At 40.7% G+C, this 16,441-nt stretch overlaps 1 protein-coding gene across 1 annotated transcript in view; it reads left to right on the top strand.

The window, feature by feature from the left end:
- Positions 1-16,441, top strand: part of TENM3 (teneurin transmembrane protein 3) — a 540,843-nt gene that overhangs the window by 200,338 nt on the left and 324,064 nt on the right.

The following is a 16,441-nucleotide window of genomic DNA, read 5'->3' as shown; positions in this document are numbered from 1 at the left end:
ATCGATGATTACTTCTGGGCAAGCACAGTGCTGCAGTTTCAAAGCTATCTTGTAGCAGATGACTCTTTAAAGGTCATTTTATGAAGCATAAGATAGTTCCTTCGAGGGTGCCCGTAGCCCACCTCCCTCGATCTGGTTTTATGTTTCATTGACTGTATTAGCATTAAACTCCTTAAGAGTGACAGGCTGCTGTAAGGGGATCCCAGGTGGGCCATGGGATCTGCAGGCCCAGCTGCTCCTTCGCTCAGATAATTCTTCTTTCAGAGATTTACAGATCCGTTTGCATTTGACAGACTATGGCAAGTCTTTGTACTGCCCAGTCCTGATGTTTTAAAGGAAACCAGCTTAATAATTTATTAACTGCTACATTTCCTCTGGGCTGTATCCGTGTGATGCTGTGGAGTTACAGAACATTATAAATATGAAGAAGTTAGCAGAAGCACATTCTTGAAGGGAGCTGTGGCCTCTTCGTGACTGGTGTTGTCACCAAGGACCCCACCGAGGGCTCTTGTCGGTTTTCCTGGTTGGCCAGCGGCAGACAGGGATCGGCTTTGGGAAGTGGGATTGCAGCGTCAGTTCTGAGGTTGCTGGCGGTGTGCCCTCATCTGCAAGGTAGTTAGCAGTGAGACGACAGTAAAATGTGGAGGCAGTGTGATTTGTGGGCGTTCCTTCCCGAATGGTCTGCGCGCTCCCGTGACGTTGCCCCACGTGTCCTCTCTCACGTCTGCTCCTTCCCTCCCGCGATTCGTTGAGCCTGAAGCTCACTCCTGTTTCTATGCCTCTTCCCCTTCAAAATCTTGCCCATGATTATTGACTATCTCAAAAGTGACTTTTTTTCCCCAGAAGGCTTTTAATGATCCTTATCAATGTGGCTACCACATCAGCCTTCTTTGACCTCTTTATGACACTTAACAGATCATACTTTATAGGAAGATGACTTAACTTTTCCCCAGAATTGGACCAGGATGCCGTGATGTCCATTGCCGTCGTATCCTGGTGATTCCCATAGAGCCCAGCACAATAACCTGCCTAAGGCAGATGCTTATTTCATCCAATAAAATTTAAATGCATAGCTGTTAATTCCATGGGCTAACATCTTCCCCATGTTTCTTGTCCCTTTCTTAATTACATATTATTATTTGATGATGTTTGTAAAATTTTGTGAAATTTATTTTAGCATAGAAAATGAATTACTTTTCGAGACGTTCATGTTAGACTAATAATAAAAATAACATCTGCCTTTGTGAGCTCTTCCACTTACAGAGACTTTGCTGTGTGTTATTTGATCATCACACGAAGCTCATTACCATGTCCAAGTTTAAGGAGGAGAAGAGAGTCTTCTCTGAGGGGTGAGGAAGCTGATTCCTAGAGAAGTTAATTAACTTGTACAAAGTTGCATATCTATTAGATCTCAGAGGTTAAAATCAAATCCAGGTGTCCTAACCGTTCCAACACGACTCACTCCACTTACATATTTCTCTCATCTAAGGGTTGTTGGATGCCCCCTGTTCAGCCCTCGATAGACACAGTCACATAAGACACTGGCTTCTGCTCCTGGAGGCCTCCATCATGGTAACACCACCACAGAGCTGTTAGAAATGATGGTGCAGCCAGGTTGCCTCACTACCTAGACTAATGCACAATTAAAAGGCAACATTCATTTTCAGTAACTGAGCAGGCTCAATGAATTTAATGGCCTTTAATGATTATTTAGCTTGTAGCATCTTTTATTCAAAGGTCAAGTCCAGTGTGCTGTATTCCCGCTTACTCTGTCTCTCAACAACAGGGGTAAATGAATAGAGGCTCTACATTAAAGAAGTAATTGGCACCTCCCTGCATACAATTGGCATTTAATATGTGTTTATTGACTAATACAATAGAAATTTCCTTTATGTTTCTTAACTTATCATTCTTATAATTGGCTTCTTTCTCTGCAAAATAGACCAAAAAAATTATGTTTGAAATGCGATGGGAATATACGGCATAATATTTAATTTAAAGCAATGTTAGACATAAGCTGAAGAAACTGCTTAAACGTTTTGTTCCTTAATTTTAGAAGAGATGCTCTGGAGACTGAGATCTGACTAGAGTTTTCCCTGCTTTTAGTTCACTGTACTTATAATTCAACCGCAAGTATTCTCCAGCTACTGGTATACCAAACTGGATGGCTATTTTCTCTCATGTTCTTTTACCGCAAGTTTCTGAAAAAATTAGTTTTGGCATAAGGGCTTTGGGATTTAAACAGTTAAGGGTAATTCTTCCTCAAGGCTGCTCTATGTCGTTGTAGCCACCTGCTCTCCCATACAGAGTTGAGGTAATTAATAAGAGGCATTAACACGTCTGGTATCACTGGGGAGAGGGGAAAAACTGAAATCTGTTGAATAGCTTTAACTGTGAAACAGTAAATGTTGATTCACTCACCGTCTTTCGCTTTACCACCCAACTTGAGATCATTTCCGCAAGATGAAATAAATAATAAGCTCACCGCCCAATGGCAACTGTAATGGATTTAATTACATGTAACTTGACGTATGTGTTTGGCTACATGGTTCGTCCAGCCACTGATCCAGAACCAGCACTTTTTTGAAAAGCAGAGCTAGTGCTCAGGAGAGAGACTGGGATTGCAAATGCAGACTTGGGATGACCTATGCAGCTGTGGGGCCGTGAGTTACCGCTCTGGGGATTGGGGGTGGCGGGGGCGGTTCCTGAGAGCAGAAGGAAGGAGACAGAGGAGAGAGCCACCAAATCTAGAGGAAGACCTGCATTTGGAGGGAGGGGTGGAAATAGAAAGGGAGACAGGTGAGGAACAGTAGAGAAATGGAGACAGATGAAAGAGTACGTTGTTACCCAGATTGACAGAGACATTAATTTCTTGAGGACGTGTATCTTCAAAATGCAGGAGGTAAGTGAGGAAGCAATGGAAAACCAGAAGAAGCTGTCCTGGCGGTTTTTTAAATGAAGCTGAGTAGTAAATGAGAATCGCTATCTGGGGTGTAAAATTGGAAGGAGAGGAACTAAGTAGGAGAGACATTTATGTTAAGGATCCGTGAGATTTGTGAGAATCTGTGTAGACTGAAGTTAAAGATCCAATGGGAAAAGAAACGGTAAAGAATAATAAATAGCATTTATCTGTCTTGGTGGGATAAAAGACAGCATCAGAGTATCTCCCCTTAATGAGATCCATTCCCATCACCGTATCTACGCAGCACATCATTAAAAATAACTAACAGAAAACGTCCTTTTGAGTGACACATTAGTTTACTTAAATCTTTACATCTGAATCCTCTTCCTACTTATTTTCCTGCACTTGTTGACAAGTCATTAGGAAAGAGGGTGTTTACTTCAATATTACCTGTCATCTAAGAGGGTCGCATTGTTTCAATAAAAACTTGATGGATTAATACTGTTTTAAAAACAAAAAAGCAAGATGCTATGAACGGTCCTGCCTCTATTCGCAAGCTGTAAATATTTGCAACTGTAGACGTACATAAAAGTAAAATGAAAAACAAGAAAATAATAACTTATAGAAAATTAGAGAGTTAAAGAAAATGAGGTGGTTAGAAAAGTGTGCAAATATTATATAATCAAAATCTAGAAATGATTATTGTACTGGTCTAATTTATTTAACATCTGTATGCTGCCAAAAAGACAATTTCTTACTTTAGAATATCATAATAAATACAATAATTCGATTATACACAGTAGACGTTGACAAACATAGCTAACGAACTTCGCATTTATCATTTTTTAAGGTACAAGATTCCTTTCACTTGATCCCTTGCTTTGATATTATTTTTAAATACCATCTAATATCCTGTTATAGATTTTTTCAGTAGACTGGTTAACAAAATGTCACCAATCCATGAGAGTTGGCAGGAAGTCAATGACACTTTATCACGGAGGATCGCAGGCATGTTCATAATAATAATGATAGCTCTAGTATGCATTAAGTTTCCTTCCGTATCTCAAAACCATTGGGTATAATAGATACCAACTGAAATGCGGCCAGCTTTATATTATGACATGCGAGTCATTTAGAGTTCTTATTCACTGACCAGAAACCACAAGCTAGGGCAGAGAAAAATTACAATTTTATAATTGTAATTCCAGGGAAGAATAGTTTGTGGGTAGCACATGGTGATTCCAAACAAAATTTAGTTAATACAATAAAAAAAAGGCACCACCCTTGGGCTATTTCAAAACCTGCAGTGTAGTTACTCGGGAGGTCACCAATGCACCTGAGATCTCTACAAGAGCCATGTTTGGCCTGTAACTTCTTCTAGAACAACCCACCAGTTTCGCTTGCTGCCTACTTTATATTCTTTTCTCTGGGGAAGAAATCTGAGAATGTTTTGTATTACGGGGATTTTATTAGCAGCAGAGAAGGGCACGTTTATCTAGCCCATCTCTACTCCCCACCTCCACTTAACTATAAAAAGAAAACTAACCTTGCACAATTGAAACATACATGCATACAGAAGCAAAATGCTGTATAAATGAGCACTGACCACATATACATCGGGTTGACTACTTAGCTTGTGAAAAACATAAGATCACTTGCCCGCATGATGTGGTAATAAGCAATTAACCAATGACTTGCGGTGGAATTTAGCCTCTTAATAGCTGAAGTTCAGTTTTGTTGCATTGGAGAGCTATGTAATTTCAAAGAATTCTATGTAAGCTTGAGGCATGAAGCTCTAAGTTTTTTTGTTTTAATTGTTTATGTATTTCATTTTTCATTGACCTGGATTATTTTATGCCATCCCTTCCCCCAGTTGCTTGAAAATGTTGTCTAGAGAATTAAATTGATTTTTAATTAGGAGTTCTTGATTTTAGACTTCAGCTAAACTAAATTGAACCAGAATATTCTTAAAGCATAAACAATGGCTGGCCAAAATTCCCAGCTCTCCTTTCAAGTATTTGCTAACGTGGCATTGATCAATCTACAATTCCCAGACTGAGGAGAAGTGATAGGAATATTGGATAAAATATGCCATCCGGGCCAGAAAGATAAATTGTTTGGGTTGTCTTTTTGCAAGTTTGAGGTCACGATTCATTCATCTTGTTACTTGGCTATATCCCTTTAGTGGCTTCAATTGCAGGATTAAATATTGAATGGTGGCACATCATTCAATATATGGGGTCTCAGAGTTTGGCATTAGAAGGCTTTTCATGCTTCAAATGGACCTGTGCGCACACGGAATGCCAAAGATGATCGTGCTGCTGATCTAGGCTGGGAGATTAATCCCTCAACAATATTATCAGACCATTCCTAACACATTGATTCGTCCCTGATATGACACTTCTGAAACAAATGGGTGTAGTAAGCATTTTAAGAATAACATTGGTCCTCCTCTACCGCCCGGTTCTTTCAGAAAATTAACCCATTAGCAGAGTTGGCTAGAAACTTCCAACATGGTAGCACCACCACCATTTGTTAGCACAGAAATCAAAGTAAAATTTAAAAGATTCAAAATGCTTTGAGGGGAGTATTAATTCATTCAGGGTTCAAAAATAAAAATCATTTGGGTACCATTAGACCCTCATGGCTAAATATGCAGAATAAAAATACTAAATTAATGCACTGTCTGATAAGTCTAATTAGAGCAAGAATAGTCAAACCTCCTTTTGCCTGAGATACTATGCTTAAAATATTTAGTTTAGTTGTTGCTTTCTTTATGCATTTGGGGCGTTGCTTATATCCTGTGCCTGTTAAAAGGGAAATGAAAACATTCAAGGATAAAAATGCATTATTTAGCCAAGAGCCCCAAGAGGCTTGAAGGATAAATGCCTATACTTTTTAAAAATAAAAAATGTGTTATTTATAAAAACATAAAAATTAAAGTTTGACAAGAACCACGAGGTCATTCGGTTTCTCTCTGCCTGTGCAGAATTATTTTATTTCATATTTGTCTGGATTGTCTGAAATGCCCCCAGGTGATCATTTTTCACTCCTTTCTACAGTTGCTAAAATCCAGAAGTTTCTTCAAAGTAAAACTGTTTTGAGGTGGTTAGGGAAGGGGAAGAATTTGCCCCAAAGTTTCTTTTCCTAGAAACATCTCGTTCTCTTTCCCTAGATTATGCTGTTTTCAATCATGATAATAATTCCATTTTGCTCCATAAACAGTTATGTCATATTTCACTTTCTTCTTCACCCTAAGCACATTTGGATTTCTCTCATTTTCTCATTAGTCATTCATTCTGTTCCTTTCATCACCTGGATTTCTCTCTGGCTCCCATCCAGTTTTCTGCATCTTTGTGGAGCATGGGGGTCTAAGTGCAAGTTCACTATTATGATGAAGCCCATATTTCTAGAAGCAGTAAAAAGAGTACAGTGTTTGGAGTCAGACAGCCCTGAATTTGAATTCTATCTCTGCCACTTCTGGCTGTGAGACTGTCATCTAGTTTACTAAAAACCCCTATGCCTCGGGTTTTTTTAACCCTAATATGGGGCTAACACCATCTACTTCGCAAGGTAGTTGTGACTCTGAAATAAAATAGCAGAAGCTGGCCCAAGGTAAGCATGCAGAAATAGCGAGACTTACCCTTATCATGCCTTTTTAGCTGACATAAATTATTGCCGATCGATTATGGGTTTCCTGTAAAATCCTTTTTTTAGATCTTGTTAATAAAAAAGATTTTGTATTTGTCTATGACTTCCTTTGAATCCAACCTCGACTGGGTTGAATTTTATAAAAGAAACACATCTTTCCAGTCAGTATACAAATGAAAAACCACAAGATTGATTAAAAAGAAAGGAATCCTGAAATCACATGTGGAGTCAAATACAACTGTACATGTTGTTGTGTGTTAGGAATGAAGAGGAGTTAGCTGTGTAAGGAAGGGGGAGATCTAGGTGGCTCTGGACTGGAATTGAGACCCACTGAGACCCTGACTCAATTCGAGAAAAAAAAAATGTGAGCAGAAAGTGGACAGGTAACAAGTAGTTTTGATATTAAAAATTTCAAATAAGAGGTCATGGTGGGTAATGGTGGGAGAGCAGAGCAAGGTAGTGAATGGAGGGCCCAGGAGTGGACAGCACAGCTGAGCACTGACTGTGTCCCGGGGGCCACGTGAAGCGCTTGTTCTGACTCGGCGATGTGCATTTTAACTCCATTTACAGATGACTCGCCCAAGGCTATGGAAGGTTAGAACAGCGCCTGCCCGGGGCACCACGGTAGCAAGTGGTGAGGCTGGAAATCAAACACAGGCATCTCTCGCAAAATCTGACCCCAGACAATGTCCTCAGACTTCAGTGAGCTTGTGAATCCCCTGGAAGGATGTTAAAGCTGAGCCCATCCCCTGAGTCTCGGATTCAGTAGGTCTTGGGGGGTTGGGGTTGGGGGCTTGAGAACTGGCAGCCGCTGCCGCCCTGGGGACCACACTTTGAGAACCACCGCGCCAGATGTTTGCTCTACTTCCTCTGCTGGCTCACAATTATCAGGTGGAATGACACGCCAGGCCCAGTGGTGACTTCATTTAGTGCTTCCGTGCGGTAACCCACGGGCGCAGTTTCCAGTTCTCTGTTTTAAGGAAGTGCGGGATTCAGTACTAGAGGAGGACTTCTAGTCCTGCGGAAACCGGTGCGATGGACAGTCTTTGCAAATAGAAATTCAAATACAGGGACTCCACTCACAGGGACCCTTCGTCTCAAGAGCAAGGCGAAAGCCCGTTTAGAGGCAGACCTCAGAGATTGTGTAGGTTCGGGCCAGGACACCTGCATGCAATGAATATGGCAATAAAGCGAGCCGTATGAATTTTTGGTTCCCCCTGTGCAGATAGAAGTTATGTTTATGCTACACTGTAGTCTGGTGTGTGCACAATAGCGTTATGTCTAAAAAAATGTACATACCTTTAATTTTTAAATGCTGTATTTACTAAAAAAAAAAATGCCAAAACAATGACAGTAGTGACCTCTAAGATCACTGATCACAGATCACCATAGCAAACATAATAATAATGAAAAGGTTTGAAACATGGAGAGAAGGACCAAAATGCGACATAGAAACACCAAATGCTGCTGGGAAAATGGTGCCGGTAGACCTTCTCCTGGCAGGGTGGCCACAGACCTTCAATCTGTAAAAAATGCAATGAAGCAGAATGCAGGAAAAGGGGGTCTGTACTGTGAAGTGAAACAAAGTCAGACCTGTGGAGGGAGCTTGTCACTGAACCCTCTATGTTTGAAAGTAGAGCACATTGAGTTTTTTCTTCTCTGTTGTTTTTTTTTTTTTTTTTTTTTTAACTGAGGATGAGATTGATTCTAGCTCCCAGACAGGCATTAGCTTTGGGTCATATGCCTTTTGCTCTGGAGAGAAGGAAGGCAGGGGCGGGGCAGGGCCAGGGGGACACCCTCCCCCACCCACCCACACACCTGTTCTAGGATTGTTGAGTTCACCGGACAATTGCCCAACTCTCCGCTGCATATTCCTCTCTCTCGGTGGTGCTGTCATACACTGTACATAGTAGAAATTTAGTGGTTGTTGACTAATGACCCAGTTAGGACTAACTGACTTAAACTTGACTGACGATCACAGGGGCAAATCAAAGGGACAGGGATGTGAAAGTGTCTCGTACGTAGTTGTGTCCCACTGTCCTGAGTCCCTGGGAACAAACCCGGGCAAAGAGAATTTGAATAAAGTCTACATACTTGGTGGGTGAAGACTTGAAATGTGGTTGGCAAAGCCATGGAGAGTTGGAGGAAAGGTCAAACATTACATTTTGCATTTTTTATTTAGGTAATAGCCAGTTCAACAACATACACCTGTGGCCATAGGTAGGTTTCTCTCTTTAAGGGGAGAAGTCATTCCATTAGCATCAGAAAGCATTTGGTAGGTTCCTCTTAGAACAAGACAACAATTGGGTCTTAGACAGAGTAAGTCCAAAGACTTGGCCTATCATTTGGAAGTTAAAATGGAGATTTGCCCACACTTCAATTCAATTCAATTCAGTTCAGTTCAGTTCAGTTCAACTCACTCAGCGTAATCCAGCAAGTATCTATGGAGTGCCTACTTGTGTTTACACCATGCACAGTCCCAGGCTTGGTTTTGTGACGGCGAGCACAGGCCCTGCCAGGCTCGTGAGCCACCGCGGGCACTTGAGCACGCCCATGTGAGCTTTCAGGTGCGTTGTCTGATGAGCTGGTAAGCCATGGCACACAGCCTGAGATAGCTACGAGGGACCTAAAGGAGTGAGCAGACGTCAAATGCCCAGTTCACGCCTTGGTTAAAATGTGAGTCCTGTGAGTAAATGTTTTTGGTAAAGTATTTTGGATGGGAATGAGTGGAGACACTGTTTCAGAATATTTAAACTGGTCTTTTTTTTTTTTTTTTTTCCCTCATCTTTAAAATAGTCAAGACTTTTTTCTTCCCTCCCAACTGAATTCCCAACACATTAAGCATTTCCTTCGAAGTGCAAATAGCATGACAGCAGCTGCAGAGGCTGGTGCCTGTGGCTCCCTCTGCATTAGCGTCTTGCCAGGACAGTCAGCAGCGTGCTCCCGTAACGGGTGCAGTTTGCTTACAAGTATGTATTTTTGCGTGTGAAAATGAGCTGTGCGTTTTCTTGGCACCAGCGATTGGTGATATTTCCACTACCTGGTCAGAAGAAAAACTGGCAAATCTGCTTGCTCCTTCAGACGATGACAAAACACGTCTCCCCCCCGCAATCTCTGTATTATGCCACGGCCCATTTGAGCTGTAAAACGCACTACTTGTTCAGTTTCTGTTATAACCTTCATAGAAGATGGAAAATGTACCCCAAACTGCCGTGCAGTAAGATCATCGCTCGCCTGCCAGTTTGCAGGTTTTTATACAATGTGTTATTGTTGTGAAGGTGAAGTTTATGGTGAGTGAGTCTCTGACAATCTGTCACTTCACCTGACAGCGGTAAAAGGGTCTCAGATAGCCTGTGTTTGCAACTATTGTAAATACGCCTCTAGGTGTAGCATCTTGGTAGTGAAACGTCTGAATTAACCAGCATTCCTCATTTGCTGTTTTAAAAACTAAAGTCCGGTTTCAAAGGCCATTATCTATTTTACTTGTGTGTCTTGGGGGAAAGAGGAGATAGAGGTTAAGATATTGAAAATATTTTCTTTTATTTTCTGTCTCAAAAAAACTTTTTTGGTTACACGTTAGAGACCTTATGTAATGCTTAACGTTTCAATTTACTGTAGGCATTTCAGCTTTAGTATTTGTCATCTTGTTCCAATTTAATGAAAGCTTATTTGGCCATGGTTTTCATTGGAAAGCAGAACACACGTACGACTTTCAGCAATAATATATATTTTTCCTTTTCTTTGGATTTGAACAGCCTTCTAAAATTTTCTCCACTGAAATTCTGGCAGAGTTATTTCTCCAACATTTGGCTGAGGGTTTGGAATGTTTTAAACATTTGAAGTGACTGGGATCAATTACTGTAACCTAAAATGGATAACCTTTAAGACACAAAGCTCATATTTTTCTTAATCATCTCATTACATGACATTTTTCTGTTTGCATATTGATAAAACACTGTGTGTTGGCTAAATAAGGCACATTTCATTTATTTCCAAGTACTGCTGATATTGTGAAGCTGGCATATTACATATAACATTGAAGTTATTTTTAAGATAAAACATCTTTGTGGATGAGAAAAATAAAATTGAGAAGATGGATAAACTTGTAACAATCCAGCAGCCTAACAAAGTATGATAAATAGAACCGTGTATTTGAAATGAATCAAAAAAATTCACAACACAAACATATTTTTTAAGCTCTATTTTTCTAACTAAGGGAGCTCCAAGAGTGTTCAGATTCATTCTTACCAGTCTCACTTGGTTTCCAAAAGTTTTTCTTTTTTCGGGTCTAAAATCACAGCTTCCTCTGAGAGTTGTTGACTTAGAAGGGGTTACGTGGTAGCATCCTGCAATTTTTATTTATCAGATTAATTTAGGACTTACATTGCGCTTGCAAGGTAGAAAGAAAACAAGGCATTACCAGCTTCGAGATTTGACTTTTGATAAATATAAATGCAGAGCAGCTCTCTGCTGATGGCACATCGTGTATGTGACCCATGACAGGCAGATGGCTGCAACGATGGAGAGAAATATTACAGCCAGAACATTCCTGCTTCTGCTCCAGTGGATTCAGAATACATTAGCGGGTCCTCTCTCAGCTTGCAGTTTTTTTCCTGGTGATGGATTAGTGATAAACTCATATGCAAGTTATTCCAGTGTTCCTTTGAGACCTTAGCTTTTCATGAATGAAAAGGTCGTTTGTAAACGGTCTACATACTTTCATTATTTTTTCCCATGGAGCTAGGTTGCTTTGTACAATTTTACATTGCTAAATTTTCTTTGAAATCATAGCTCACAGTTCCCTTTTAATGTCCTAATTATTTGTTTGGTGGTTTGGAGAAACTTGCCATTCAGTCATGAAATAAATTAAATTTGGTCAAGAGAACTTAAAGTTGAAATCATGCTATAAACTCCAAGCTCAGACTTTCATGAGGCCAGAAGTCTCCTGGCTCATTTTGTCCTAAATGACTTTTGATTTAAGGCCAAACTTTGTACCAGATGTGTGGTATTTTATAATAATTACATGGTGCAAGTCTTCAATCATTTTCCACTGAGACCATTCAACATCTGTTTTATCAAAATGGTTTTCCTTTTTTTTTTTTCCGGGCCACAGATGAGTAAGAATATTAAGTGAGACACTGAGTCACATATTTTATTACTTTTATGCTGTGAATTTCTCTTGCATTTGTCTGTTATAAAACCTAAAGATTTCTTTCAATGTCTGGGCACAGGGGAGTTAGTTTCTCTGATATTCGGGGGTTAAAAATTTAAAGGCATTCATTTATTGTTTTCTTTCTTCTTTATCCATTATAGTTCAAAATAGAGATGAAACCTTGTTAAGGAGTGGATAAGGAAGTGGATGGGAAGGGGATGGTGTGGTCCATTACTGCCATTTCCACGTTGAGACCACTTTATCTATTCACCAACCCACTTCACAGTAACCCTTCTTATCTGTGCTAAACAGAGTTGACAGATATTGATTAACAAAGACAAACGGTCAGAGGTCATAAATGGAAGGGATACCAGAACCATGTAATTGTGTGGAGCACTGGTCCTCATACACCTACCTGTTAGCATTTCCTACCCTCCATGAAGGGCAGCTCAAGAACTGCTCTCGGTTCAGGTGATGGGCAGGTCTCAAGAACCCAATAGGTGCTCAGTTCGTCACATTATTGGAATATCAATACAGGTCGAGGGGGAGGGTATAGCTCAGTGGTAAAGCGCATTCTCCACATGCACGAGGTCCTGGGTTCAATCCCCAGCACCTCCTCTAAAAATAAAAATAAACAAACGAACTTAACTACCTCCCCCCACCAAAAAAAAAAAAAAAAAAAAACCCCACAAGTCCTTTCATTTGCTATTCTTGAACATTTCATTCAAATCTATGGGGGAAAAGATTTATTTTAACTCTTTTTGACTTAATGGGTAAAATACCATCTCTGCAAAAATGTGTACTCCCTTGGTGTACAGTTCTTTGGTCCAGCCGCTCCACATGCCTCCAAACCTTATATACTAACCGGCTGCTGTTACAGTAAAAACAGAGTTGGTGTAGCCTTCAAAGCTCTGTGCTTTTTGCACTGACGTTAGTACAGTGGTCTGTTTTCTGGGCCAACACAGACATAACCAACCATAAAAATAAACATGTGCACATCCATAGCCCAGAATAAATCAAAGTGGACATAATGGAAATTTTCCAGTGAGCTTAAAAGAAAATTTAATATACTTCACCTCTTTGGGGGGAACATCAAGGCGCTGGTTTGGTTTTCATCGGAATTTTCATGTGGGTAAAACTTCCTGTTTGCTACCCTTGCTTGAGATTTTCTTATCCCACAATTACAATGTGAACAAAGAAGTCAGAGAGAAATTATATCGATACATTTTGGTGGACCAAATGAGTGCTTTGTGAGGCAACTCAAATTTTTGTACACTGTATGATATTTGAATATAATTTGAAAGAATAAAATACGATATTTATCTAAAATATAACTTTTTCTTCAGTGGAAGGATTTTTTTTTTATCATTTCTCTGACAAATCTGACTTGAGAATAAAAGGAAACATATAACCATAATGGAAATGCATTTATGTCCCAAAGCTGGTTTTCCTCTCAAATATCTTTGTTCACAGTTCAATTATTTTAAAATTGCTTTTAGATTTCTTGTTTTGGTCACATCCATATTTTGTGCCTAAGATATGACCCAAGTGTAAACGTGAGCGTTTCCAAAGCCAGGCTATTCAGTATTCCTGTCACTCAGATACGGTTTGGCGAAGATGGTAGTTCAGTCAAGTGAAATGTACTTTTAAGTCCTAAGGTTGATCAGTCAAGAATAAGATTTCTCCAGTAAGACATTTTTACAAAGGCTCTACCTTCATAGTTCCAACAAACAGAGCATAAGGAATTATTTTGAGATAGAATGATGGTACAGCTTTAACAAGAAAAAGGTCTATAATAAATAAAAGATTGTGTATCTGCTTTAGAAGACCTCTGACTGTTGTTCCTGTCACTTGCCACAGGCAGGATGCAGTGTATCTTACCTGTAAGTACAAATGCAAGACTGCTGTACATCCTGTGTCACGTTTTGTCTTGAAGACTTTCAGGCAGTTGTGGACATGCTGTCTGGTGACTGGGAGAGTAAAATGGAGGTGGGGCACCCGATTAAATTAAGTTTCAATATTATCTGTTCTTCAGAGAAGAGGATTAGCTTTCATCTCCTTCTCTAGAAGTCATGGTAGGTCTTTGCTAAGGTAGGCACATTCTTACTCCCAGGGGACAGCAAGATACCTTTGCAAAGCAGGATACAGTTTAAGAGCAGATTCTTTTTTGGATAAAGCTTATTTTGGGCGGGGGTGCGGGTATAGCTCAGTGGTAGAGTGCATGCTTAGCATACGTGAGGTCCTGGGTTCAATCCCCAGCACCTCCATGAAAAACAAACTTTTTATAGATTATTTTCTTAATTGGTAATAAAAACTTGGGCTTATCATTGTGCTTCAGAAATTTTACCAATTCGTTTGCGCCATCACCACCCACACAATCTAATCTTTTTAAAGAAATCCTGAAAGTTTTACTTCCCCTTTTCTTTCAGGAAAATAAGGTTAACCACCACCCTAACATTATTCAGGGCAGTAAGATTTCGTGAACTTAAATATAAAGTTCTTAACAGGTTTGCAGCGTGTAACCTAAACGTGAAAAATCTGTGCATAGTTACCAGAGAGTATTCAATCTCAATCTTTCCCAAGGTCAGAAATATTATTTTGGAATATGAAAAATGACACCTGCAAAGTGAGGTAATTTATCACCGGAAAAAAACAAATTTGGGTGTTTAAATAGAAGCAAAACTAAGGCAGACATGGAAGCCATCAATAAAGCTGGCCAGAATTTGAAGAGAAGATCAGGACGCCACCCTCTTTATGGACCGAGTACAAATGAAGTTGACAGCGTTTGCCTGATCAGAGCGCTGAGCAGGGGAAGCCGCGAAGGCCGCGTTGTCACTTCCTCGCGCTGACACGTCGCGTGTGCAGGCAGCGCAGCCGGGCTGATGAAAAATGTCGAGGCTGTGCTCGCGTGAAGCACGTGCTTCCCTGCTCCGAATTCTCAGCTCCGGAGGCCCCAAACTACAGCGTGTGAATAAAGCACGTTTATCAATTAATGTGTTCTATTATGTTGTGTTCAAGCGGGATGACACTTAGGAAATGCCATCAGGGTAAGCCTACTGTTGATAAGGAAATACAGCTCCCATCAGAGGAGCCTGAGAAATGTATCCAGGGCCCTGTGAGCTGAGGACAAGGCCAAGGTGCGGGCACAGAATCGCTGACTCCCCTCGAAAGCCCTTCGTTCGGGTGCCGACACTTTTCCGTGCAAGGCAGATCTCCTCCTAAATGGATTAGGGAGCGTCAGGAAGGCAGCTGAATGGGGCTTTCGTGTGGCACTATTTTCACAAACTTCTGGCTCAGCTCTTTGGTGGGTGTGTGAGGACTCACACCAGCACCCAGACCTGAAAAAGATCGTAGGTGTAGCTGCTTGGTGCTCCCCGGCCAAAGGCTTCACCCACCGCCGTTCCCCTGTGACTTCCACCTGGTCCCCGGGAGGGTAAAAGCGGCTCCCAGCCTCCTTCAGGGAACATTCCCCGTGTGCCTCCCACACGTCCCTCTGCTCTCCAGAATGTCTCCTGTTGTGCTCGGAGTTGCTTTCTGTAACTGAGTTGACAAGAGCAGGGCCAGCGTCCTCCTCACCCCTCTCATCCCCTTTCCCTTTGTACACTGGTGGATCTGGAGGCCCTGCACCTCACAGGGGTGAGTGAGAGCACACAGAGGGCATGGAACTGGGCTGGACACTTCGAGGAGATGGAGAAGGATGACAAACGTCATGGCCTCCTTAAGGGACTTGACATACACCCGGAGCGGAAGCTGCCCAGGGCCATGACTCCCGTTCCTCAGTTTCTTCACCTGTAAACACTTTCAGATGATTAATAAGGGCCATTCTTCCTCTTAAAATAAGGCGATGCTTTACCAGTGACTTGTTCTTGCTTTCTGAACATCTGATTCTCTGTAACTTCCTTAAGAGCCTATGGAGAGAGGAATGTCAGACGGTGTTTTAATGTTAAAAAGTAAATTTGCAAAAAGCATGTTTTAATTTTTGCCTCCATTTCAACTAACAAAAACAGACTGAGATGATGTTTGATTAATTACATTGCGGACCTTTAATTCTTGTCCTGACAAGGAGACAAGATTTGCCATCTTCAGATTTTTAGGGCAAAGGAAGGCAGTGAAACAAAGTGAGATGTACAGTGAGACACAAAAGAATGATCACCTTTACATCCAGAATACTGTTTGCTTCCATTCCATTTGTGCTGATTAGAACTTTCAGTTGGTGATTTGGGCAACTTTCTATCCGTGGTGTAACTATAAAATAAGAGGATTGAGTTTTGATGTGTGGCATCTGGAAATCCATTTTATTGCTTTATATTCGTTCCCTGAATAGCTCAATTCAGTTCTGGGGGACAGAGTTGTAACATAAAAACCAATCTCATGTAGAATAAATTCCGTAATATGAGAAGGCATAAACTTGGTTATCAATTTAGGAAACTAATGTTTTCACTCCTAGGTGGGATGTTACCCTTTTAGGTGGAATTTTAATACAACCAAGATCTATTCATTTAAAGAGAAATAGAGATTCTCAGGCTCAGATGCCTCATTTCACAGCAAGGAAATTTATCAAAATAACATGTTACAGGGAAACGTGACCCTTGAAACCTCTGTGAAGAAAAAGCTAGTAGTAAGTAGTTCAGATCTTTTAAATAATGTCATTCCAACAAGAGAGGAAATGTCACATTATTTGTTACTTTTTATAACATTGTAACCTGAATGACATTGGTGTTGGGGCCTGGGACCTT

This window comes from Camelus ferus, chromosome 26 (genome assembly GCF_009834535.1).
Source record: "Camelus ferus isolate YT-003-E chromosome 26, BCGSAC_Cfer_1.0, whole genome shotgun sequence".
Lineage (NCBI taxonomy): Eukaryota > Metazoa > Chordata > Mammalia > Artiodactyla > Camelidae > Camelus > Camelus ferus.
Note: the sequence above shows the minus strand (reverse complement) of the source record. Positions and strands in the feature narration are given on the sequence as shown.